The sequence below is a fragment of the Mus caroli genome, chromosome 9, assembly GCF_900094665.2.
Source record: "Mus caroli chromosome 9, CAROLI_EIJ_v1.1, whole genome shotgun sequence".
NCBI classification, from domain to species: domain Eukaryota; kingdom Metazoa; phylum Chordata; class Mammalia; order Rodentia; family Muridae; genus Mus; species Mus caroli.
In genome coordinates this window covers 50971444-50991076 of record NC_034578.1, presented here as the reverse complement: position 1 = coordinate 50991076, position 19633 = coordinate 50971444, and the positions used below count along the sequence as shown (strand labels likewise).

At 44.7% G+C, this 19633-nt stretch overlaps 1 protein-coding gene across 2 annotated transcripts in view; it reads left to right on the top strand.

Moving 5' to 3' along the window:
• The window catches only part of LOC110301208 (aromatase), a 103738-nt gene that overhangs the window by 32613 nt on the left and 51492 nt on the right, over window positions 1-19633 (top strand). Inside the window, exon 1 of one of the 2 annotated variants that reach the window (XM_021171544.1) lies at window positions 6963-7057. The exons of the other annotated variant lie outside the window; for it this stretch is intronic. The gene's annotated coding sequence lies outside the window, so the exon portion shown is untranslated. Of the gene's footprint in view, window positions 1-6962; window positions 7058-19633 lie in introns of those variants that run through there. 2 annotated transcript variants of the gene reach the window in all.

Genomic DNA, 19633 nt, shown 5'->3' with positions numbered 1-19633 from the left:
GAAAGAAAGAAAAGAAAGAAAGAAAGAAAGAAAGAAAGAAAGAAAGAAAGAAAGAAAGAAAGAAAGAAAGAAAGAAAGAAAGAAAAGAAAGAAGGAAGGAAGGAAGGAAAGAATCTCCATTTCAGACATGAGTGGTCTGGGAACATAACAGGATTGGCATGAAGATATCTCATTTGTGAGCATCTGAGAAATGTCAGGCATGGCGAGGCTCCATCAGCATGCTAGGGATAGAAAGATGGGTAAGACATGGTCCTTACCCTTGAGGGGGCCGTAATTGGGGACTGGGGGAGGCAAGATCTCAGGGACTTATTTTAGTTCAACCCTTAAGTTGATCATAGACAGCTTTGCTCCCTCAATGTTTTCTTTCCAGTAGTGCCTACTATCTTATTCTCCCATGGAGGCACTGAGCTGTTCCGCAGCCCATCCCTCAACTCAGCCACCAAAGGCATAAACAGACTTTGGTTGTCCCTCACTGAGCTGACATTGTTGGGAAATAATTATTTGAAAAAAAAATTTCTTTTTTTCTTTTTTGTAATTGTATGTAAGATCCTAGCAAGGCGTTTGAGGTGTTAAATGTAATTAAAAAAAAAAATCCACAGGAAGTAGGATAGACCCAAATAGCTCAGCATATCTAGTTGTCAGAAATTTCCATCTCCCAATGAATGAATGCAAACAGCCAAAACACTAATTCGTTACTAGCAATACAACTTCATCACATGCTGTCATTAACATAGACAGAAGTCGCCTTCCATTCCTCTCAACAGTGAGAGAAGTAGGCGTGTAGGTGTGGAGCCTCACTGAGGACGAGAGGGCTTCTGCTACATTGTATCGTCTTAGCCTGAAGAAAACCAGTTCTCTAACGCTGGGTTTATGGGTTTCACTGGACAATGGGAGGTAAAGCAGGAAGGAAGGAGGGCCCCTGAGAGTGGGTGCAGACTGGTCAGAGCAGGGTTGGGTGGGGGAGCTAAGCTCCAGGACACTGCGTGGATGGTGTACAGAGAGCATGCTCAGGAACAGCTGCTTTGCACAGAGCAGTGGCACCAAGGTCACCTGTGGTGACTCAAGGATCCAGAAGAGAGACTTCAACATCCTTGACAGTGGTGCCTGCAGAACCCGATGGGGCCAGGTTTGGAGATAACCTTGACTTCAAGGAGGCCCAGGGTCCTGCTTCCTGTTCACATCTGAGCAGACTAGCCCGGATTTGCCAGAGAATGGGCCCCGTGAGCACTACGGGCTCTTGCGGTGCCAGCCCAGCCTGTTGGAAATGATGCTGTTAACTTGGTAGCTGCCTTCGGCCACCTTGTCTCCTCATTAGAAAGTGGTTACTTTCTCTTTCCTTGAAGGATATGGTCTTCATTATTCTGGTTGGGCATTGGTTCAAGGGTCTGGGAAGGACAGGGTATTAAGGAGTAAAGTGAGTAAGTCTAACCAATTTTCTAGTCAATCTCCAAAAGGCTTAGCTATGCCTTTTAATTTTTTATTAGTGTATACTGACTTTACAGAAGAGGTTTCATTATGACATTTTCATACATGTATATAATGTATTTTAATAGTATTCACCCCAAAGGACTCCACTTAGTCTGGAGGCATGCCTGTTTAGCTGGTGTCACTGGGTAGGCCACGTAAGGGTATGAGTAGAACATATGGGGACAAACCCTAGCTGACCCTGCTCCCACTGCTGCCGCCACAGGGATGGGTAAAAAAGGCTCCTCAACTTTGTAGGCTTGAGGCAGACACATTTTGGGGACCCTGCAGAGGCCCCCAAGGTCAAAATCTCTAGGACCTGCTGGGACTTCCATTTTTAACCACGACACGGGAGAATGGGTCAATGTCTGTAGGTAAACCCCTTCTCTCCTGTGCACAGGTCCCAGTCTTTTATTGCCTTCTGTCTGATTTCAAACAACCTTCCAACCGGAATCTATAAGCTTTCAAATGGGCTGATTCCAAAAAACCAAGAGCGAGGAGCTCCTGGCTTGCAGTTAGTCAAGAGCCTTGGCTTTTCTTGAGACAGATTCTTCCTTTTCTTCTAAGGACAGTGCTCATACATTGGAGTGCTTGGATATGCCTGGACAGGATATATGCGGTTTTGAAGTGCACCCCATATGCCGTGTGTCTGTGTGTGTGTGTTGGGGAGACTGGGGAGTGTTGCTTATCTGCAGATGAACCATGGCTGAATGGAACTCATAGGTAGAGAGTGAAGGAAGTCAGAAAAAGGTGGCTGCAGAGGTCAGAAAGGAAGAGGGTGGAGATAGCTTTGGTGGATAAACGGGGACCTTTGCATGTTGTAGCTATGTACTTTGCTATAAAATACTATTGTAGGCTTATAATTGTGTCATTCTTGGTAATTACCTCGTGTTTTTTTTCTCTTGAGGATGACAAGATTCCAGAGTCAATGGTTCTGGTGGAGTATTTTCATGATCGACACTGCACGCATGTGTCTCATGAGTTTATTAAGAGGATATTTGACTTCTCTTTTTTTCTTCCAAAGCCCCCTTTCCACCATGTGGCAGTCCTTCTGATTTCCCACCTCATGCTTTGTTCTTTTTTTTTTTCTCTCTCTCTCTAAGCAAAAGACTCACATAGGCGTACAGTTAACACCCGAGAATTGCCAGCTAGTAACTGGATGTAAATTACCAGCTGTGAAGAGGACCATCGAGAGCCAAATGATCCCGCAGAAGAACACCATGGCTCTTTCTCCAAGAAAAGTGGTGATATTGAAGTGTGCTGAATGCTTATTAAACCTTAATCCTTTGTATATTAATTATTACAAAGACTGCAGTACAAGAGACTTCCTACGTCAAATGTCTAGTGTATAAAAAAGAAAAGTTGGACATCTATTGATGATTCTGGAGCTCAAGGTGGTTGGGCTACTCTTTATGCAGTCTTCAACCTGGCAGAGGCTGCCGCCAGTAGCTTCCTGGCAAAGGGAGGCGGCTGTGACACTGAATGGCAGGTCTGCTGCCAAACTGTTAGTGGGCTGAAGTTTGAGGGTTGGACTGAAACAGAAGACATTTTTAATAATGGAAGTGGAGTAGGCCAAGGAAAGGAGACGAGGAGTCGATGACCCTAAGGAGTTTATCAGGCTCAACAGTCCATGGGACATCATCTGACTTGTCCTCGAGATGGAGTCTGCACAAGGGGTCCGTAACATTTGAGAAGAGTCTGGTAGTCAAGGGGACAAGAGGTCTTAGCTGAGTAGACATGGGTAACTGGTACCTGAAGGATGATGACGTGTATGGTCTCTGACAGATGGCTGAGATCAGAGAAGGTAGCTGTGGCCGTGTGGCCTGAGGTCTGCTACTCATGGAACCCAGGCTCTTTCTCTCAAGAATTAGAATACAGGATGCTTCTGGGGACTTTGACAAAAGGCTTTTGCAGAGCCATCCAAGGCAGTCAGCGCAGGAAGAAGCTTGCTAAGAGACTTTTGGTTGGCAGAAGCTGCCATCCCTTGGAAGAGCAGACCCTTGCTCCTACTTGGCTCAATGGGAGTCATTATCATGCTTTGCGTCCCTACGCTTCCTCAACCCTAGTCATGATTGGTTGCTTTTGGGGTGGGTGGGACTGTTCCAGGGCAAGCCCTTTTTTTATTTTTTCCCTCCGTCTTTGGCTTCTAAGAGTAATTTCTGGCCAGCAAATGCATCTGGGAGGGTGAGATTGCTTGAAGTAAGCAACCTTATGTTGGCAGACTCTCTGCCTCTAACTCATTTCTCTAGAGCCTTTAAGAGGGTAGCCTAAACCTTTGAGACATTCTCCATCCTTAACTAGATGACCATGTTTCTCATCTGTTCAGACTCTTCTGGGATCCACTTGTGGATATCTCTATCCACAAGATAGAGACAGAGTCAAGACACGGGGGCCTTCTCGGGGCACAAAGGATCCTTTCTTCTAGCTAATGAAGGGATGTCTGATCTTTCCTAGAAATGGTGTCTGTTGGGTTGCAGCCAGGGGTTAAGTCTTTGGGTTTGAGGGTGGGGACTTCTGGCAATTGAGGAGTAAGTAATAGCACCAGGATGTTTGGGCTCAGTTGAGAGTGACATCAGGAAATGTTGACTTCTCCAGTGCCTGATGCCATTTCTCTACAGAAAATGCCTTGGTGCCTGATGTCACTGGATGTCCCATCTGTTTTACCTGGAGATGTGCGCTCACTGTTTTGGGTTCCTATAAGGTAGAGAGCAACTGCCACATTCTTGGGACAGAGAGAAGCAGCTTACATGGGTAAGGCAGATTTTCAACAGTGATGGGCTTGGGGTGTGGCGATTCTGTGATCCAGGTACCCATGGACAAGTAGCCTGCCATATAACAAGAACTGGAATGACAGTGGATCATACTTCTTTGTATGATGTTATATTGGTAATAAAACATTTACTGGGAAGCTTCAAGCTGGGTACATTTGCCAAGCCTTTGGTAACCTCAAGTACTAGCAACTGGATGGGTCCTTCAGTACATCTCTCCTCTTCTACCCAGGCAGAGGAGAGCCTATGGCTTGCCAATATCTTGAAACCAGGATGGTGCTTCACAGTTACCTCTTGATAGGCAGGAAGTGGCCAAAGGCAGGTAGATGCTCTAGAGATAAGGTAAATAGGTGCTCTAGAGATAGATGCTGAGATTTCTAAGTGAAGGGCCACCAGACAGGGAAAGGCAAACCAGGGCCAAACCAGAGAGGCCAGAATCGATGAACAAGAAGGGTGTGTGTGCTCTGTTTGAAATACAAATGTCTCTGCAGAGCTAGTTTCTAATGGAGGACTGACTCACACAAAATCCAGTGCAAAAGAAGAGCTGCAATTCCCCAGACTCTCCCCATTCTCTGTTTCTCAGTTGACCTGTACAGTAATGTGTACTGTCATTCTAATGTGAAATCCTCTGCAAAGGACTAGCAAATGGAGAGAAGGAAGGTTAAGATACTTTCTGACCTCCTGCTCACTAGGATCTTCCTCCTTGACTCTTTAAGATGTATTCTCATTTTTCCCATTTGAGACGTGTTGTTTCTCTCCCCTTTCTACCCTGACTCCTTCCGATCTCTGATCTCTCTCTGTGTGTTTCCATGCTACTCTAAAAGTAGCAGCCTCAGAGCAGACAAGTGCAGGGAACTAGGAAGGGACACACACACACACACACACACATACATACATACATACATACATACATACACACACGAAAGAACATCTGTTTGTTTGACATATACCTGTGCCCATCCTGGGACACTTAAATGCTGTGTCCGTTCATAGTGTGGATTGGTAGGAATCACCATTTCCCTCTTGTGATTTTTTTCCCCTGGGTGTTAGATGAGTCACATTTTTACCTGGGTAACTTCATTCTTTACAGGGATGTCTCTGTGTAAACAAATTCAAACCCATTGTGTGCCACCCATTTCCTTAGTAAATTAACAATGGGGTCATTACAATGGCTGGGGCTGAAGTGTGAGCTGAGAAGAGGACCTCTTTATCCCCATGTAGGCTCCCACTCAAACCCTTAGCCTCAGTTCACCATCTTTCTTACAGTACATTGATTGCTAGACACTTGCTGATTAATGATGAAGCTCAAGGCATGAAGGTCTATAATGGTAAACTCACTGGAGGCTAAGAAAGGGAAACAAAAGCAAAAAAGCAAACTCAAGAGCTAAGGCATTCTTTTCATCTCTTACATCCTTCTTTTCTTCCTCTTTTTTTCTCCCCCTCCTCCTCCGGTTTTCTTTTTCTGAGACAAGGTCTTATTGTGTAGCTCTGGCTGGCATAGGATTGCTTTGTAGACCAGGCTGACTTTGAACTCATGAAGGTCCACTTGCCCCTGCATCCTAAAGCTCTGGGATTAAAGAGCCACCACACACAGCCTTATCTCTCATCTTGATTTCAATTCCAAGGTGAACATTGTTCTCACCTGAGATATGGGGGCCAAAGAAACCTTGAGGAATGAAGGTAGAAAAGATGTTGGTGAGAATCGTGTTATGCAACTGAGCAGAGATGGCTTGTGGTTAGCTGCTTTTGTCCTAAACCTTTCCAGTCCTAGCTGTTTAGGAGCTTGTCGGGGTGCCTTTCATTTGAATGCTAAAAAACTAAGATTTTCATTTCTTACTTAGTATTCTTTCTGAGATGTAGACATTATATGTGTGTTACATTTAGCTAAGAGCTTGAAGGGGACAGTTTCTTTTGGGCAAAATTACCATGAAGAGACTGAGACTCTCCTAAACCCAAACCTTATCAACTTAGCCAATTATATTTGTACCTGCCATGCAGTTAATCTACATTTGAATACAAGTGGGAAAACAAAAGGTAGAATCTTTTACATTCAAGTCTAGCATGTACTATATGTATATTATATATGAATATGTACATATACACATATATAATACATATCACATACACATATATAATAAATATGTATATGTACATATACATATTTAGAACTGAATTGTTGGCAACATAAAATACCTGCCTAAAGGCTAAGACCCAACTTACATTTTCCTAAGTATAGCATTTTTCTCTTAATTTTGTTTTGGAAAGCACTAAAGTAGTTGACAATTTCCACACATATTCATACTCAAAACTGCATTCAAGTTTGCTCAGAGGGGTATGTGAGCGCCAATCCCTGTGTGTTTTTAAAACCATGCATTTAGAAAACCTGTCTAGGATACCACAGAGAGTGAAAGTTTGAGTCCTTAGATAGTGCAACCCCATCAAAAGAAGCCTGTGGCACCACTCACTGTTCACAGAGAGTACGCACAGATCTTTTCCCCTCCTTGTGGTCAGTTTTTTTTTTTTCTTTGTGATCAGTAATTGGCTTCTCTTGGTACGCTGAGATCTATTACAAAGCCAAACATTCAGAGGCCGAGATGAAATGACACAATTTGGTTATAATTTATGTTGGCCCCTGACATATATATTTTTTTTAATGATTTGGTCTCTAAGCAACTGATCTCTTAGCAACAAGAAGCACCTTTATAAAAGATGGCACACAAAGAGTGCTTGCCAGAAAAGCTATCCGGTTTTTAAACGGCTGCGCATCATTAGCAAAACTCACCATCTTCAAGAGTCCAAAAACTAGAAGTGACCAGCAGATCCAGGTAACCAAGCTATTTGCACATTTTCCTGGAAAAATAAAAAAAAAAAAAAAAACCTCATGCAACTATTGAAGAAAACAAAATTCTTTGAAATATCCTCATTTTATTAAGTGTTAGTTGTTGGTCTTGTCTAACTTTTGATAAGAGAATGTGTTCTTTTAAATAACTGCTTCTTGATTTAAAAAAAAAATAAGTTGGACATGGATTTTGTAATCAGAAAACAGCCCTCTCAAAACATTTCACTGATGTGAGAAGAGAAGAGGGGCGCAATTTCTCTTTTGCAGAGTTTCATTTGAAGGGACAAATAATTCATATTGTGGGAAGATGGATGTGTGAACTATCTCACCCAAGCCATGCACACAGTGGGGAGATAAGTGTGTTTTTAGATTCTCAAAATATTTAAAGAGTAGCAAAATTGTTTAACTTCTAAACTTCAGCTGTTTGTTGGATCCAGCGTCAATTCCATTTGTTAGCAATAGTGAGACTGCTCTCCCCATCCCCTTCAAAACACAAAAGCAAGCAAAAAAGAAAAGAAAAAAAAGAAAAGAAAAAAAAAGGTATATTCCTGAACCTAAAAATAGTAGAAATTATAGCCGTCACGCTTGCTTTTTTCAGGTACCTAAAAGTTGATATTGAAAATCTTTCTAGAAAATTCGAGTTAGAGAAGAGACAGCTATTTCATCGGTAGCCCTTTAATTAAGATTATGTAATTATCAGCCCGATTTGGGGATTCTCGGTGGACGGGAAAGGGAGAAGTGGTTTGTGGGGGTTGGGGAGGGGGAGTGAAAGAGTCCCCATGGACCTTGGGAGCATCGCTGAGCAGGGACCCCACAGGCAGCATACAGAATGTCACAGCTTCAGAAGAAACGAGTCAGGATAGCTGTGGTGACTTTTGCTTTCTCTATGAACTGCAGCACCTTCTCGGAATCAAATCATTTGCTGACAGTCTCTAAAAGCAAGAGAAGGGGGAACAGATGGGTGGGAGGGGGTACACAGCTTGGATCAGGAAACCCCCAAACCAGGACGATGCCTGAAGATTTGGGCTGGATGTCTGTTCCTCTAAGAAGTATCCCCAGAGCACAGTCTTAAGGCTTGTGTTTTTGTTTTTGCTAGCAACTCCAGGCTAAATTCCTTCTTGTGCCGGCTGCGATCGGGAGTTAGTAACGTGTGAATTCTGAGTTGCAGAAACTTTAATAAGCAGTAGACTGTGAATGCATGGAGGACCACATAGTCTTTTAGGGCTAAATATTCTCTGAATTTTTCCAGTACAGTGTGGTGATTGTTATAAAAAGGTGCTTGTGGCTTCAATGTTAAGGAAAAGTGACAGATAATTCTATTGTATAATGTGCTGGGTGCGTTTTCCATTTTAAGTGCTCTGTGGTCTCTTAGACACCGAGGAGGTTTAGGAGAGAGAAGCAGAAGAGCCCAGTAGTGACATTTGTGGTGCAGGTGGTGGCAGCGGCAGAGGTGGGGGGGGGGGCATTGTCATTGCTCTTTTGAGATGTTTTCAGTTGGAGCCATGGTTATGTCGCCCGTTGGTCATATCTCCTGAGTTTTGTCTATGCATAAAGGTGACCAGGGGCCAAGGGATGGCAGAGCTTGTCATCTTGACTAATTGGAGGAGTCTTTTAACTAGGATGGACAAACGATTGCAGGGTTTGAGATCTACATTTGAAACATTTTGAACAAACCAGCTGAGCCAGTTCTTGTTCTGTAGTCTTGAGACTGGTCATTTGGGACACAAACTCACATGTGAACAAATGGTCTCAGTGGAAAAGAGAAATGTTGAAGGGAGGCAACCCAGGCACAAGAGCTTGCCGGGAAAAGGAAGAGCTTTCCTTTCAAAGAATGACAGTTTGCATCTCACTCATGTCTTCACACCCTAGACAAACTTAACTGCCACTCTCCTGAAAACCTCAGCGGCAGTTAACAGGTCCACTGTCCTATTGCTGTGAGGAGGATTTACTCACAAGATACCATAATGTCCAAGTTAACGTAGTCAACCTGTAACTTGTTCAACTGCTATACAATCAGTCTTGGCTAGCAGTGTCTCAACCATCTTCAGTGGGCCATGCATGGTATAACACAGTCTTTCTGTAGTGCAAGAGAAGCAGGAGTTATAACTGGAGCAGCAACTTTGGACAAGGCACTCATTGAGTGCTGGGCAGTTGCTGACATGTGCTTTTGTTTAATCCTCACAACAACTGTGTGGAGGTATAGGTGTCTCTATTTTACACACATGTTAAGTAAGCCAGGTTCAGCAGTTTGCCAAGGAGTTCCCTAAACTGTGCATAGCAGTATTGGAAAGTTAAATGCAGGGCAGTTCTGACTCCTAAGCCTGAGAGATTTTCTTGAGCCAATGGCACGAGTTTCTTCTCTATGCCATTGGAACAGTCCCTCTTAGTAAAGAAAAGGCTCTAGGAGCTGGGCTGGAGGTGATAAGATGGGCATCTTTACAGAGAAGAAATCTGTGGGACGGAGGGAGGGACTCAGGCCCTGCGCTTTCAGGGGCTGCCTCAGTCTATGAACTGGAGGTGGACACTCAGTCAGGCTGTGGCAGCAACAGCCATGAGCCCTGCTGCTGTTCCTCGCCGTGATGTACGTCTCAAGTGTAGGACTCTCAGAGGCATACTTTTTCTGAGAGCTGCCTGAGGCAGACTTCCGTGATGGGAACCCTCCCTAACCCCCCCCCCCCCCCCCCCCCCGAGACCATGGCAGCTGAAGCTTTCTCCTGCAGAGAAGAGGCCATAGCAAGATGCAGACTAGGTCAAGTGGCACGCCATCTAGGGAGAGCGTGGGAATAGAGGGAAGGGTTGGAGCTGGGTGGGCATGGCAGTGCGGAATGGAATGATAATCGAGAAAGCACAGCTTTCTCCTAAGGTCACTATTTCACACTTAGAAGATGGTGATGCCCTGTCTCCTTGGGCTTACAGTATTTTCCTCTTTTGTACCCTTCAAATGTCCCTGACAAAGAATTTGGTGTTAGCAAGGTTCCCTCAACAACACTTTCCTGAAATGGTTTCTGGGTGGCAGAGGGCTGGTGGGTGAGGGCGAGGGCAGCTGGGATTAGCCCAGGAGACAACCGTACACGCAACACTATTTCTTTTCATCTAGCATCAACCAGCTCAGAGACTTGGGCAGCCTTGCTCAAAGCCACAGTTGGTTCATGTAGATGTGTGAGACCCCTGTGATTTTCCTTCAGTCTGGGAAGGATGATAGCACATATGGGCAGAAGAGACTCTGTAGTGTTGTGTGGATCCCCAGTGGTTTGAGGGGCTGGACTTGGTGTGATCATTGAAGTAGACGAAGAAGTTCACCCACCACATTGGAATCCATCTCAGTAGGAGGTATAAGGGACAGCCTGCCCCTTTTCCAGTTCCTCCCTGCTGAGCTATACCTAAGGCTACTTGCTCTGGTCATATGCCAGACAGCTTAGGAAGTCTGAAGCACTTGCTTGCTAGTACTTTTTATTTTTGAATAAGGACAGTCCTTGGGCAGAACTGGACAAGAAGTCTTGCTTCCAGTTTCCTAGGTTTCTTGTGTCTGATGAGACACCCGCTCCCTCCTTGTGTTCCTGCCTGGTGTGTGGTGCTATGACACATAGGCTGCGTGTGTGCTGACACCTTTCGAGCCTTGCACGCGCACGTATCTCATGCTGCATCCCACCATAAGTGCACACCAAGCCTCCTTTTATCTGACAATGCTGGGCAGAAGAGGACCACTGAACTTAACCAGTATATCACTATTGACCAATATATCACTATTGACCAATATATCACTATTGATCCTGGGAGCTGACTTGGAAATTGCATAATTTGGACTTCCTGTTTTGGAGCCGAGCAGAGTGAGCTGATGGCTCTCAAGCCTCAGATTAAAGGCTAAAGACAGAATCCAGTTCTCTTGACTTGCAGTCCAGTGCTCTTTTCCTCTGTATGATAATAATTGTCATTCCTTTGAGAAGAGTAATAGCACAGACCACTGCCCCAGTTTTAAAAACAGGAAACACTGGGGGCATGATTAGGTTTAAGGCCAAGGCTACTTTAAAATGTACGAAAAGATTAAAAGTACGAAGGTGATTTAGCAACTCTCCAAAATTAGCCAGCCCCGTTCTCTCTGCTGAACGTTAAGTGTGGGGGTTTCATGTAAAAATGAAGACAGCGGTGTTCCCAAGGTGCTCTTCAGCCTGTTAAATCACAGTTTCCTCCTGGTGTGACTAGCAATCAGAAGAGGAGGGGAAATGCTCCCTACTGTCAGGAAGCCTAGTGTCCACACCGGATCATTCATTTATATAATCTTCCGAAAAGAAATTAGCATGCATCTGCATGTTTAAACTGCAGAGTCACAGCCCAGACCACAGTTGGTTGGAGCAAGTTTCCTTCCTACAGATTATTTTAATTCCCTTGCTTTTCAGTCTGGCACTCTCCTGGAGAAGGATGGAGTGGAAAGGGGCATGGGGGGTGGGGGAGGCAGTTGCAGAAACTCTGATGACTGTGCCAAAAACCTAGGCTGTGAAGTCACCAGCATTGGGCTTCCAGGGTCACTTTGGGTGCTGACACCATTGTGTAGATTTGACACTGATGACCTGGCATGTTGGTATTCTGAGCACCGGGGCTTTTTTTATGTTTTGCTTTGTTTTTTTGTTTTTGCACACGAGAAAGCAGAAATTTGTCTGCATTTGAAGAACAGAGGGCCACAGCAGAGAGTGGCGTTTGTTCAATGTTATCCTCAGTGCACTGAAATGATGCCCTCAGCCATGGGCTAGAAGCTGGCGATATAAAGCTAGATAAGACATGGTCCTTGTCTTGAAGAAGCTCACCCCCCAATGACTCTCATTTCTAACTAACTTGGGGACTTGTGTTATTTAAGAATTAAACCCAGTTTAATGACAAAGTTCTTAATAAGTAGATACTAAAAAAAAATTACTTTGGAACATTATTTTGAAGGTTGGACATGGTAATAAAAGCAGCACCAGGGTATGGAAATGTAGAGCTAGTGTTTAAAGGGTGGGGTGGGGAGGGGTGTAGGGCCTATACAGGCAAGAGCATGGCAGAGAGGAGAGCGGTGGCACATGGAGTCACCCTAGCATTTGATAGGCAGAAAAAGAATTGCTACAAGTTGGATGCCAACCTGGCCAGTCTACCTAGTGAGTTCTAAGCTAGGGCTACATAGTGAAATCCTGCCTCAAACAAACAAACAAGCCAAAAGACAAGAAGACCAAAACCCAAAACAAACGTGGAAGAAGTAGTTAGTCCTCATAAAGGAGTAGGAGGTCTTACAGTTCCTTCTCTTAGCTGAAGGGATTCCATGTGGAGGGATAACCAAACAATGAGCTTGCTGTTGGGTTAGCTCTCCCTGGTGTGCCTGAGGTGTGTGTGTGTGTATACAGACAGGATCACAGATAGTGCGCCCATGATATAGTGGAGAGAGGAAGACAGATAGGTATAGCTTCTCGAGGCTCAGCTGTAGTGAAATATCACTCGCATACAGTTTACCCCCAAACAACTACATCAGCAAAAAGTCTCATCCCTAGCTTGGATGACAACATCCCCACTACTGCACAGGTGGAGTCTTTATTTCAGATGGCCTTCTGCCTTCTGCATATCCCAGCACCTCCAGAGACTGCCTGCAACCAGGGCAGAATCACCCAGGTTGGGAGAGGAGCAAACAAAGGAGAGAGTGGCTAGAAATCTTAAGTAAGGGTGTACTGGCCCTCTCCAGTTATTCCTGGAGTCTTTCTTGTAGGTAGTCAAAGCACTTGGCATTATAAAACACTTAACAGAAAACTCCTTAAATATCACCAGATTGTGTACACCTATTACAAATAAGTGCGGAGGAAATTGTTTTTGTCTATTTGACTCTTTTTTTTTTTTTTTTTTTGAGACAAGGTCTCACCATGTAGCCCATGGCTGGCCTCGAACTCACTCTGTAAACCAGGCTGACCTCAACCTCACAGAGATCTGCCTTAATCTGCCTCCCGAGTGCTGGGATAAAAGTGTGTGCGGCGGCATGCTTAGAGGCAACCTTTTTACACACTTGAGCTTATCAAGAATGGCATGAGTCACTGGGGGTAGGACCTAGCCTCGGACTAATTTCTGAGAAAGCAATGGAAGGGGCACAGTAGTCAGATGGAGGAAAGGGGACCAAGGGGTGACAGTGTCCTCAGATGGAGAGAAGAATGTGGGCTTTGCTGCCTGTTTGGGCGCAATCGGGGCAAGCTTGTTGGTCTACAAAGTTTAGATTTTGTAAATGTGCTTTTCCAAGTAGGACTCTTCCTTGGAAACATTAAACACACTGAGTCTAAGGAAAGACGTCTGGTCTTCTGAGGGTAGAGGACATGCAAATAAAATCAGAAGGGTCATTCAGATGTTCATGTATTTGAATTTCAAAGTTACTGCAACAATTTCATGGGGATAACCAGACTGCCCTGGGAAAGGAAGTCAAGATTTTCTAGGAGCTGGAATGGTGATCAGGGTTTGGAGAGGTCCTGTTGGGTGCTAAGGAGAGGGGCAATGTAGCCCTAGGACTGTAGACAGCCGACTCTGCTCGGTTAGGGAGGAGGGGGGAGACAGAGAGAAATAAAAGTGACCCAGAAGCAAGCTGAGCTCTCCCATTTCTTAGAGATGTTCTATTGGAAGGTGCCAGAGATGTGCAGGGTGCTATGGCTTGCAAACAGTTCATCAGACAGAGTAAAAGAAAAGGTCTCAGATGCCCCCAGAAAGCAACGTGGGTAAATGGGAAGCTAAGAAACCAGATTATTGGCAAGCATCACAGGAGGAGAATAACCACAAACCACATGTTTACTGAATGAAAGTCTGAAGACCAGTCCTCCATGGAGGCCACGTTTGGATCCTGACTGCCTATGAGGCCTGGAGAGAGATAGTTAGCTTGAGGTGGGTGGAGAAGCTGTAGAAGCTATAGAAGGATTTAGCCCTTTCTTAACTATGGACTCATATCAAGGAAACAGTGTCTACTTCTTCATATTTAAGATGGAGCCATCTCTCCTTATCTTATACAGTATATTTTTTTAATCATTTGAGAGATTGACATAAAATACCCATCAAACGGCAGGGGGTGCATTATAAAGGCCAAGTCCTATACAGTAACTGTTGGTTAATCTGTGTTTCTAGGAGTCTTTTCCTTCTTCAGAGACTCCTTGAAAGTGGTGTTTGTTGTTTGTTTGGTAAAAGGAGGGTATCCCAGGCAGGAAGACAAATGCTGATAGCAGGAGCTCAGTAACCCCATGGCTTACTCTTACAACAGCACTAGAGTCTCATGAGAAAGTTTTTAAAAAGGGGGCAAGGGGTGTGAGAGGAAGAAATAAGTATTGGGCCCAGTAGTGATTTCTGCAAGATTTCAGGATGTGAGATTGAGGAACAAAGATCCAATTTTGTTCTGAAAACTGGCTGCAGTCAATTGGAATGTAAAAACTAAAAATTTCAAAATCTAGAATTACAAAACAAAGCAAACCAAACTGAGAAATACACACTGAAAAAAATACATTGCAGACAGCAGTGCTGATCAGAAACCTGTGGAAGATGAGCTAGAATTTCGGTTGGCCTTATGTGGTCCCAAGGTCAAAGCTGTCTGCAAGACGAGTCCTGTGTTGTCTGGAGTTGACTGCCTAGATTATTGCTATTTTAAAACAATATTAAATGCCAATTAGACAACCTAACGGAAAATGAGTAAGAGGTTTGATCAGCCTATTTATGACAGAAGGTGTAACCCCAGAGGAAACAAGTTCATTTGAAAATGTGCATAATCATGAGTTAGCAGGAGAGTGGTAGCTGATGCCCCAAGGATGGTCAAAACCCCCAAACTGGCACTTTCCAAGTGTTGGGCAAGAGCGTGTGGAGCTGTAGGGAACTCCTAGCTTCTGGCAGGGAGGCAGCAAAACTTTGGAAGAGAACCTCAGTTTTGTTTTTAATGTTAAACATACACTAAGTGTGTGACACCACCATTGTCTTAGCTTCTCACCTAAGAGAAGTGAAGTGGAAGCTGGGTCAAGACTTCTCTACTCATTTGTCACGGTACCCTTACACTCGAAACAGCTAGATATGGGAAACAACTTGGGCATTTATTTTTTTTATATTTTTTATTACATATTTTCCTCAATTACATTTCCAATGCTATCCCAAAAGTCCCCCATACCCTCCCCACCCACTCCCCTACCCACCCACTCCCACTTTTTGGCCCTGGCGTTCCCCTGTACTGGGGCATATAAAGTTTGCNTGTCCAATGGGCCTCTCTTTCCAGTGATGGCCGACTAGGCCATCTTTTGATACATATGCAGCTAGAGTCAAGAGCTCCGGGGTACTGGTTAGTTCATAAAGTTGTTCCACCTATAGGGTTGCAGATCTCTTTAGCTCCTTGGATACTTTCTCTAGCTCCTCCATTTGGGAGCCCTGTGATCCATCCACTAGCTGACTGTGAGCATCCACTTCTGTGTTTGCTAGGCAACTTGGGCATTTATTAAGAAAGAACTGGATAAACCATGGTATGGCTATACATTAGAAAAGCACCCAACAGTGTTGCGGGGCAAGCGACTGCCATGGGAAGATCTCAGAATGAAGATACGTGATGTCACAGGGGCCAGAGGAGAGTCTGGACCGTGTGGTCACGCTGATTGAGGACTCTAGAAGTGTGAACTCATCAACCATATAGGGAACAGAGCGGGGCAGGAAGAGGGTGGATCATAATGGTGGTTAAACTGTCTTGACTTTGGGGGTGGCTGTGCAGATGTTAAAACTCACCCAATCCTACACTTTAAGGATTGAGGATTATTGCAGGTCAGTTATGGCCCAGTCAGTGGTTCAAATGGTTCTGGAGGCAGGCAGCAAGGTCTGCTGCAACAGATAAGAATCCCACCTGTGTTATGAGAGGCCTTAAGGAGTTCCCCAGAAGAAAACCGAGGTTTACACACAATGGTCACAGATACCTGGATGGAGGTCTAGGTTGCCTCCTTTTGAAATCTGGGGCTGGTGTGATTGTATCTAAATATGGATGAATTTATGTGGTAGGGGATAGGACTGGCAAGATAGATGAGATGGGATTTGAGATGGGATTTGATAAGAAAAAATGTTGACAAGGGCAGGTACCTCAATCCCACATGTGATTTGAGAAACACTTTAAAGAGCCTTAGCAGCCATGACTTGGAAACCTGACACCCTCACTCAGTGGTAGTCCTGTCTTGGCAGACCAATATGGTGCTCGTTGGATCTATTAATCAAGTGGCCCTGGCTCCAGGGCAAGGTGTGTCTCCATGGTCAACAAGCCTGCTTGCAATTCTGTCTGCTCGTCCCCCACACCAGTTCCCACACAGTTTCCGCAGGGCCACCAAAATCTTTTCCCCAACAATCCTTGCACCTCCATTTCTTCATTTAAAATGGATTCCTGAAGACTCTGCTTTCCCTAGTAAATTTTTTTCAATCATTGCTCCTGCTTCAGTGTTGGGAGCTAGAGTTGATGTTTTCTAGGCACCTCACTGCCAACCCTTAAACCTTTCTTTTCTATATTTGCTTTATTTTTTCCTCTAAAAACCACGCCCATCTGCTCGTCCTGTTACCCTCACTCCCCAAAGGCCTTCGTACCTTTCCCTGGTCTTATTCTCCACCCACCCCTTGATGTTGTTCTAATTAAGGATGCCATTCTAAGTGTGCCTGTGGCTAGCTCCAGCCTGTGCTCTGGCTTCCCCATTGATGGATGCTGTGCTCCACGGTTACATCCTGTTGCTGGATGCTGCACCTTCAGTGATACATACTCCCACCCCCACCCCACCCAGCTCAGCATGTATTTGCTTGGTCAAAGTTTTGTCTCTCCCATTGAAGTCTCACCTTTCAGCTTGGTTGACCAAGTGCGGGCTCTAAGAGCCTCTCCGCTCAGCCTGTGCCTTAAATCTTCTAGTTTCCACTTTTATCAGGATCAGAGGCCATGATTTTTGCCTATAGTGCCCTAAAAATATTAGTCTGTCCTCTGTTGGCCCCACGCGTGTCCTTCCCTGGCAAATGTTCAGCTTTGTCTGTCTATAGCCGGGCCAGCATCTATGAGAATTACTCGATATTATGACAGAGCTAGATGCTGCGGCATCGCTCCAAGTTCATACTCTCCCTGATCGGGGGAGTCCTCAACACTCAGTGCTCAGTAGTTTATCATGTTCCTCACGACGCCCCGCCCCTCTCGACGCTCCCTTCTTCCCCTAATCACTCCGGATCCCTGACTCCCCCACTCCCAGAGAAAATACAATGCAACATGCATGATCTCCCCCTAGCTAAGGCCAGGCCCCTGACACCCTCATCCCTTACTCCCTGGCCTGAGGCCTACTCCAGTGATGATATGCTTTCTAAATCTTCAACTTCTTTCTCTCTTCTGCTTTCTTTCCGTCAGTACTTGGCGAAGAGCTGGGATCTTCTCTTTGTAAGGGAAGTTAAGCCAGTTAGACCTCCATCAAAGCACAGGTCTCTCTAGCTGTCACTCCTCGTGGCTCCTCCCAGTTGTAGCTGCTTTTCTGAGGGTTGGTAGACACCTATTCCTCTTACACGCCTCCTTTCTCATTTCAGTTCCAGCTTTCAACTCATCAAAGAAACTATTTGGGCTGCGTTCACTGGGTTGAAGCGGCGCCCTTTAGCCAATGCCAGGGTCCAGCCATCAGCAGATTTGCTTAATGAGCAATGAACGTCCAGTCCATCTCACACTTGCGCCCTCCTTCTAGCAATGCATTGTCCTTTTACTTCCTGGTATAAGATGCTGTGTTTCACCTGCCCATCCACTCTCCCCTTTAATGGCCAGCTCCTTGAGTTCTTAGGAAGCTTTTTAGTTTCTCCTATGGTGGTAAACACCACCTCTCCCGTAACGGAGACTAAAATACTACCTTATCACAGAAAGGTAAGGCACTTACTTGGCTGTTTATCTGTGTAGTATTTCTCTCTCCTCTAGACTATCAGTGGCAAGGGCATGCATGCACTGTGTTCCCTAGTCACAAAGACTATGCAATCTATTTGGCCAACTTAGAAAATAAGTGGCCAAACTTAATGACTAACTTCTGCTTGGTGGACCTTTGTTTTCATGGCATTGTCTAACTAACCTGAGAAATGCCATGTCTCTCTTCTCTGTAGATTCAAGTAGGCAGCTGTTGTTCTGGGAGGGTTTTTTTGTTTTGTTTTGTGTTTTGTTTTGTTTTGTTTTTGTGGAACAGACTTTTTTTTTTTTTTTTTGCTAGAAGTGGGGACATTCTATATTAGTGTTAAGAAAACATTACTATCAAGTGTGTCTCTGTGTGTGTGCACACGCGCACATACACTTATGCACACGCATTCATGTACTTGTGTGTTCTTCAGAGTTTCAAGTGCGAGATCACCAAGTTGAGCTGCACAGTTTCTGACATTGGTAGGCAGAAGCAGGGGTGTTTGTGGTTCTTTTCCAGATGGAGGTTGGTGGAAATCTTCACTCACAGGTGAACGTGATATTAGAGAGGCGGGGCAGGGGAGGCTTTCCATCCAAGATCAAAGTAGACTTGTTCTTGGGAGTGAGTTGGTGGGCAATGATAGACTGCTGAGTTCTTTCACCTTTCTTCCTCCTTGGGCACGGACACACACACACACACACACTGGCTAGGCTAGCTCCCCTTCTCTTATTGGAATCCTGTGTTTTCTTGTATCTCTATGAAGTTCTATCTTCCCAGAGAGATGGCTCTCCCACCTCTCAGCACTTGTTCAAGTGCCCAACATGAATCTGTATATTGACTTTATCAAAGCACCGTTCCTGACATCTGAGGTCAAATGGCAACTTCTAACTGGAACGGATGAGAAGGTATCCCGGAAATCAAAGAAAGATGGGTGTTATTGTTGGTAAACGACACTAAGTGAATGGCAGACGAAACTTTCCCCTTGTTTCTAACACAGTTCTGATGAAGCGCGTGTTTATAGTGCTAGTGTTCATTTGTCTGATTGTCAAGAGCATGCTATGTCAGAAACATAAATGTGTTTGTCTTACTACAATGTCACAATTTGTTGAATAACAAGAATTTCACAGAAAATGCTTTGTTGGCAGCAGTGTGATGTGACAGTATCTTTTTCTTTGATAGGAAACGCAGGCTCTTTCATCCAAATCATTAAAAATATTTTTAAATTTACACACACACACACACACACACACACACACACACACTTGGGGAGGGTGGAGAGAGAGAGAGAGAGAGAGAGAGAGAGCAAGTGCCTGAAGAGACCAGAGGCATCCATCAGATCCCTTGGAGGTAGAGTTCAAAATATTTGTTTGCCACCTGTTGTGGGTGCTTAGATCTGAACTCTATTCCTCTGTAAGGAGAGTATTCTCTCCCCAACCACAGAGCCATCTCTTCAGTCCTCTTTTGTTCGAATCTTAATTACTAAAATTAACTCTCAAATCTTAAAATTACCTTTGAAGACAGTAAACATCAAGGTTGTAAAATAGCTACAGGGTGCTACAGATGGGAGGCCAAAGTTGGGAAGACCCATAGAGATGCAAAAGTGGGGTGGGCGGGGCCGGGTTGTAGGGTAGGCATGGGGCCCCGTTAGAGGTCAGACTGCTAACTCCACTGGAGGTCCACTG